Here is a 7,960-nt window from a genome sequence, read left to right on the forward strand (position 1 = left end):
ATGTGTCAAAAGGAGGGATGCTGTCACCGATGAGACAGACATGGTTCACAAAAGGCTTCACAAAATTTGCAGAACAAATTTGTAAAGCTTGCATGACATGTAAACAAAACAATGTAGGCAGACCAGTTACTGTAACACAACAGGTGGCACATCCACCACCGACAAGGGCATTTGAGCGCGTCATGATGGATTTCGTGGAGTTAACACCTTCACAAGGGAAGAAATGTTGCCTGGTCATGGTTGACATGTTTTCAAAATGGGTGGAGGTGCTTCCTGCTTCAAAACAAACTGCTTCAGTGGTAGCAAAGGCTGTAAAGTTTCCCAGATGGGGAATACCGAGTCGGTTTTCGAGTGATAACGGCGTTCATTTTGTCAATGCACCAATAACCCAGTTAAGTTTATACATCAGCATAGACCTCAGGAGACACTGTAGCCAGGACGCTTTCACTGACATCTCCTAAAACTGGGAAAACACACTTAAGGTAGTTTGTCAGTGAACGCGTTCTGCCTGTTAGTGAGTGTGTGATTTGTGATTGTAGGAGAGTTATGGGGGAGGGGCGTTAAGGTTCTGTGCCAGTGTTAGCGGCAGGTAGAGAGGGCGGAGCTCGTTCTCTTAATACATCCATGATGGAGCTAACGAGAGACACAAGCGAGTCAAGCCTTGGGCACCAGCAACAACACTGGCCTTAGGAGCTATTATAAATACTAGATTATAGACGATGGATTGACATCTCCGGTGGCAGACTTAGCTACAATTAGCCACAAGTTAGCTGACGTGCTAAATTAAGAGAACAGTGCAGCACAGCTTAAGCCTACGTTAAAGGTAAAGGTAAACTAAACCATCTGCTTCTATATGAAAAAAATAACAGAGATAAACTGACTAACTTGAGATTTGGAGGTTCCAGGTGAATTTGAGGAAGACATTGCAACTCTGTGGTTTTAACACATCTGTGAAACAGGATTTGTGTGGAGGTGCGGTCTCTCGCCAGTAGCCACGCCCTCTTTGTCCCTCCCCTCAGGCCTCAGGCCCTTCCTCCCTACTCCCAAAACAGTGACAGATTGTTAAAACTGAAAACCAGTGACATTGTAAAAATCTTTACAGTGTAAAAAAAACTGTCACTGAAAAGACACAGACATCAAGAAAAAAACATTATAATGCAAACAAATGTCAAAGTGAAATAATATCATAGGATTGTGAGATTATTACTTTTGGATGTTTGTGTGTTAAATATCAGCTCAACATTTTTCAGTGCCTATATTTCTTGTTTCATTGCCAACATTTTTATTTTCAATAAAACAGGTTACTGTCACTGTACTAGCTCCATAGAGGTACCCTGTACATTTTGCACTTAGTTAAACATTTATAGATAAAACAGGTTTAGTGGTAGTTACCGCCTGTGTAACATTCACCTTTCCTTTTGTTAGAGAAGCAGGTTAGGTATTTTGTATTTGTATTTGTTTTGTTTGTAGAGCTATTGGTGACATATGCCTAGCTTTGTTAAATTAAATTCATTTGTTTGGCAAAACCTCCAGGCCCCATCTTCCACCATCTTTTACACTGACTCTGTCACACTTAATTGTCGTGTTACTTGTCACTGAATCCATCCAAGGGTCGTAACACTTTATTAGGAGTTGACAGAAAATTGTTAAAATGACATAATATTTCTTGAGTCTATGCTCCTGCTAGATATTGTAGTTTCAAGGCATATTGAGCACTCCCACAACAGTAAAACACCCACATAGAAGCAATTACACAGACAGACATTGTTCTCCCTGAGCAACTCTCACAATTTAACCTTAGAGAGAAGGTGTTGTGAGATGATGCGTCCTATTGAGGTAAATTATGCACAAAATTCAACTCTTGTTCAGCATTGCAGAAAACTTAACAATTACAATGACACATTTGTTGCCTTGGAAATAGAAGATACGGTTTCCTTTTAGTACAGTATGTGAGAGATGAAAGTGCTCAGGAAAGGCTGTGTGTCGTTTCTCAAAACATCCATATTGTTTTCCTGTCAAGGGCAGTTCCCCGCCTCTGCATGAGCAGTGCCATTATGACAGTCAAATCAACCTGGCTCTAATGCATCAACAGTCACCTGGCATCTAATATCACTTAACATTGCAATACCCTTCAAGACGTTGCACTTAATACTCCATCATGCTCAGTGTTTTCAAAGGGGTATTTAAATAGCAATTTCACAAGCCTGTGGTTAAATTAGTTTGAGGAACATGAGGAAACAGGGATTGGTAACATAGTGATTAGATTTTGTAAAGAGAGCCTTGTAACTTTGTGCAACAAACCTATTTGTAAGAGCTGCTGCTTTGTTGCAAGGGCTCATTTGTGCTTACAAATTTGTTGCTGGTAAACATCTTGTGTAGATAAAAAGGTCCTTAACTCCAGCAATTTAGTATTGCAATGTATTTATACAAAATTGTTGAACAAGTACAAAATTGTGATGTAAAAATAGTTACAAATACAATGAAACAACAAAACGCATTAAAAGACATTTGACACCCACACTCAGCAAGGGCCAACAGCCAGAGTAAAAAAGTGTCTTTACCAAGGATTTAAATGTATAAATAGTCTGTGCCTCTCGAATATACAAAGGAAGTCTATCCCAGAGGATGGGAGCACCCACCATAAAAACTCAATCCCCTCTACTTTTTAGCTTAGATTTTGGGACATCCAAAAGCAAGTGGTTGGTTGACCTCATTGTTCTGACTAGTGTATGGCGATGTAAAAGTTCAGCCAGATTCAAAGGGGCCAAACCATTTAAAGCCTAGAAGACAAGCACGATCTTGAAATCGATCCTGAAACGTAGACGAAGCCAATGAAGTAAGGTGACCAGATTTCTCAGACAAAATCCGGGGACATTTTCAGCTCAGAAGCACATTTACCTCCAAAACAAGTAATGTTTTATTGTAAAACTTAAAACGGGGACACTAGACCTAGAGCTGTTCTTATTAGGGGCTGAGCCCCCCAGGTCTGATCCTAAAACCCACCCCTGCTGCTACTTCCTACTCCACTACACCTCAAGATAGAAAGTCCTAATATATCAAAATAAAAAAATCCATCCTTATACTTCAAGATAAAAAGTCCTACTATTAAAGATAAAAAGTCCTAATATTTCAAGATAGAAAGTCTTAATATTTCAAAATAGAAAGTCCTAATAGTCCCTAATATTTCAAGATAGAAAGTTCCTATAGTCCCTAATATTTCAAGATAGAAAGTCTCAATATTTCATAATGTTGTAATGTTACTGAACTACTGACAGCTTTTCTTTACTGCTCAAGGCTGTTTCTGCAACAGCTCCTTAGAATCAGATACAACAAAAACTACTGAGGACATATTTTCCTTTGACATTGATGCAGTATTAACGGATTGCTGCAATGTAAGTTAATAGGATAATTGTCCAGCTTGTATTTACGTTCATAAAAGCGCTTATTTAGCTGCTAACAGACTCAGATTAATATTCTAAGTGTCTGACAACATTATGGGAAGGATTTCTAAGGAGTCGACCTTTCTGTTAAAGATTAAGATCATTTTAAAACATAAAAGTCCGCGAATTGCGTTTGCTAAACCCCCAGACTCCAGGTAAATACCAGTGATTTTAGCATCGTAAAACACGGCTTCTAAAACCTCTCTGAGCACCGCTGGCTCTGGCTGCCTGGAGCCTGCGTGTGTAGGGTGTGCGATTATCGGCTACGTTTTGTCAGTTTTTTCTTTCTTTCATTCCAATTTCGGGTCTTTCAGTCACAGTGAAAACCGGGGACATTTCCGGGGACAGATCCAGCCGGGGACAGGTAGCCAAAATCGGGGACTGTCCCCGGAAACCGGGGACGTCTGGTCACCCTACAATGAAGAGAGGCCAAGAGAGGTGTTATGTTCTCGTTTTCATGTACTATATAAAAGGTGAGCAGCTGCATTCTGTAGTAAATTCTGTAATAAAAAGCCAATTTAGTAATAAAGAGTTGCAGTAGTTTAGCCGAGACTTAATAAAAGCATGAATAACTTTCTCAGTCTTTAGGAGAAAGATAGTCCTTCACCTTTGCCTACAGTCTCAATTGGAAAAAGCTGGACTTGACCACTAGACTAATTTGCTTATCAAAGATGACACTGAGATTCTTGACAAAGGGACCAAGAGGATCACCTGACCACACATAAGAATCTGTCTTACTTTCATTTGAATTGAAAAAGTTTAAAGCCATCCGTGTTTTGATGTTGTTTTTAAGCACTCTAACACAAGCTGCGCAAAATCTTTACAGTAATTCAGTAATTGTTTTTATTGGCAAATAGATTTGCACAGCATTGGCAAAACAGTGGAAAGCAATATAATGTTTCTTAAAAATAGACCCCAAGGGCAACATATTTAGTGAGAAAAGTGCAGGGCCCAGAATGGAGCCTTGGGGGACCCCACAGGTTAGAGGTAATGTGATCGGTGACTAATCCACTAGGTGGGCAGAAAAACTCCTGTCAGATACGAAGAAAACCATTTCAGGGCAAAACCTGTAATGCCAACGCAGTTTTCTAGGCACTCCAAGGGATGATCCACCGTGTCAAAGGCAGCGATCCTGTCTAAAAGCACCAGAATGGTGAAGCTCCCTGAGTCTAGTTACAAGAAAATCAATCAAATTTCATATAAGTGCTGTTTCAGTACAATAAGTTCTCCTGGTGTTCTGATACTGCATATTGTACAGCTTTTTACACTGCCCCCTTGTGGGTCAAGTACAAAAAGGCAAGCTTCAATAAGCTGCGGGTCGCTTAGAATTATTGTTTGCGCATTCTGAATTGTTCTGTCAAGCAGGAGTTACTACATTCTCTGCTTTACTGAGGAATTTGATGTATAAATGAATTGGTCGCCTGAATTCTTCTTGTAACTCTCTCATTTCCCATCTGATTGGCCCGAGGTTCAGTGCTTTGCGATACCAGTCCCCCTTATGGGATTACTGGTATAGCTCTCTTATTTAATTGGTGTCTGTCTTTTGTATCTGTATCTTTTTTGTTGTTGTTGTTGCTGTTTTTATGGACCATGAGTCTAATAATAAAGGCTATCTATCTATCTCTAACACGATTTGTTAAAACACAAAATGGGGATTATTCCTTAAATAAAATCGTAATTTACTGCTCACCATAGAGTGAACTGCAAAGTGTCTATTATATAGGGAGTAATTAATTAGTTAATGAGGGAGTGTAATGTTGCCCACAGCTGTCACACCAAATGCTTTTAGAGTGTGGTCTAGACCTATTCTATCTGGAAAGTTTTTCTCAAGTAAATAACCACAGAAAATGAAATGCTGCAGTCAATTTGTGAAAGCCTGAACTTTTCTGTTATTAGTTATTTTTACACACACACGCACACACACACACACACACACACACACACACACACACACACACACACACACACACACACACACACACACACACACACACACACACACACACACACACACACACACACACACACACACACACACACACACACACACACACACACACACACACACACACACACACACACACACACACGTAGAGAGACATTTACTGCAAGGAGGTGTATTCTCATGAATAACTGTCATAACCTTGGCTTTGTAAAAGCACTCAGGGAGTAATGCATGGACTCTTGTTCCAACCTTCCTGTTCACTCGTTTTGCCTCCTACAAATGCTACAAAGCCTTCTAAGAAGACAATTAAATTAAATTATGTCTGAGCTGTAGTTAGGTTGCAACTTCTAGTTCTGCAAGACAATGTTTATGTATTATTACTAGTCATTTTGTTATGTTTGTACATTTTAGAAAATGTTTTAAAAAAGAACGTAATGTGGAACTAAAAGGGTTTAGTTTGTATTGAATGCATTTCAAACAATAGAAATGTCGATTTTTCTTTAACAAAAACCCACTCTTTTGTGTCTTTGCTACTCTTCAAAAAAGCACAAATACTCAACTCCTGAAATAACCAATGGCTGCAGCCTTAGAGTGCACCTTAAGATTTTGATACAGTTTTTCTGACATTTCGTTTTGTCACAACTAGACCTTTGTAAAATTTAGATAACATTTTAGATGATGTTTTTGAGACCAGTCAAGTTCAACTCGTCCCTGTTTCCTACTGCAGTAATTAATAATGTATCCATTTTAAGTAATTGTTTTATTACAACATAAACAAACCTTTTTTCTCCCCTACTCCTCTAATTGAGAAATCAATGTGAATTGTATTCAACATCATGTGGGTGGAAAAAGCTCTTCCGGTATACTTTTTGAAAGATATTATAAAAACTGTGTATATGTAAGCCATCATGCACAATAGGCTCAGAATTAATCACAGCCTAAGTAGAAGCTCCCATTCATAATAGATCAATAGCAATGAACAGACAGCTGTAGATGTACCTTTCATGCTCCTGCAAATTCCTCGGGGTGCAGAACATGTCTGCCTTATTAATAACAAACCTGTTTTCTTTTAAAATGCAACATTCAGTATAAACCATCAAGGAAACGGTTCTAGAGAATTGTCGGCAGAGTGAGTGGAAGGCTTGCTCTCTCGTTTAAATGCTAAGCACTGATTGCACTATTGTTTGGCTCACTTAGAGAATTGATCAACATCGTATAGAAATGTGGCATAGTCCAAAGTTAGCAAAGGAAAAACTTACTTGAATGGAAAAAAAAGAGGTATTAATCAAGAAAACTTTGATTAATTATGAAAATGTGGTTAAGAAACTTTTCTATACTCTTCTTTTTGGTGCTCAGCCAACTTTAACTCATTTTATGTAATACTGAAAAAGGAAACAATGCTCTTCTATGAAAATACCAACTTGCAGGTTCAACACATTTTCACTCCAAACTCATCACGTGGCTTATTCAGCGCCCCTTGGCATCACGCTTTTAATGCTCTGGGCACTCTCTGGCATAATTTTTCAACACAGGGTTGGGTAAGGCAACATATTTAATGAGTTAGATTTAGGAAAAGATCATGGTTTGGGGTAGGTTTGTTAACATACGTATGTGATGTTAGTATGTAGGTGATGTCATTACTGAAGATATATATGTAACTTAAATCACGTATGTTTGTGTACGTAATTTGAGTTAAAATAACTTTATAAAAAACTGACCTTTGATTTGAAACTCAACACAAACAGCTATGTCCTGTGTGAAAATCCTATGTTAATGATCCATCCACTTGGACCTCCTCCCTACGCAGATGTTACTTTTTATACTATGGCACTACATTAACCTTGGTTGTAAGCCCTGAAGGATAACTTCTCCCATGTTCAGCCAGGTAAATGTAAATTACTTATTTTATAAAGCGCTTTTCTAGTCTCAACAACTCATTCAAATCTGACTCGATTCAAGGCTGGTGCAGTGAGATGACTGTGTATCCACTAAAGCAAAAAAAATAAAGAATACAGTACAATACAAACTACATGTCAGTAAGAAAGATCTGGACTGCTAGAAGTTGGAGAGATGGGTTGCCATTCTGGGAGGTGGTGTTTTTTTTGCAATCTGACAAAAAGCCAATTAAGCTCTAAATTAAAGCTTGCAGAACTCCAACTTAAAATTGCAATCCTTACCTCTCTGCCTCCCCCCCCCCAACATTGTTATGTGTTGCCTAATCTGCTTAAACTAGTATCAGAAGAAACTATTTTTATTGAAGCCCATTACTCTGTTGAACTCCCATTGCATTATGTTGTTGAATTCACTCCCGCATATTTCCTTCACAGACCTGTTCAAATGTAAAAGCAGTGAGTGCTGAAATAACCTTTCATACAAAATGAATTGCTACTCAATGAGGGGCAAGCTATCTTTTTCTCAGACTGTAAAACCAGATGTGAAATGTTTGAAATCCGTGCTGCTGAAGTTAAGAGGTTTCAATCTCAGCTCTGGCAGTTGTGCATACAGTGGATATCCCCCGTTAAATCGGCAGGCTCACTCTGGATGACATTGTTTTATGCTCTCCTTTGCTTTTGCT

The sequence above is a fragment of the Etheostoma spectabile genome, chromosome 8 (genome assembly GCF_008692095.1).
Source record: "Etheostoma spectabile isolate EspeVRDwgs_2016 chromosome 8, UIUC_Espe_1.0, whole genome shotgun sequence".
NCBI lineage: Eukaryota > Metazoa > Chordata > Actinopteri > Perciformes > Percidae > Etheostoma > Etheostoma spectabile.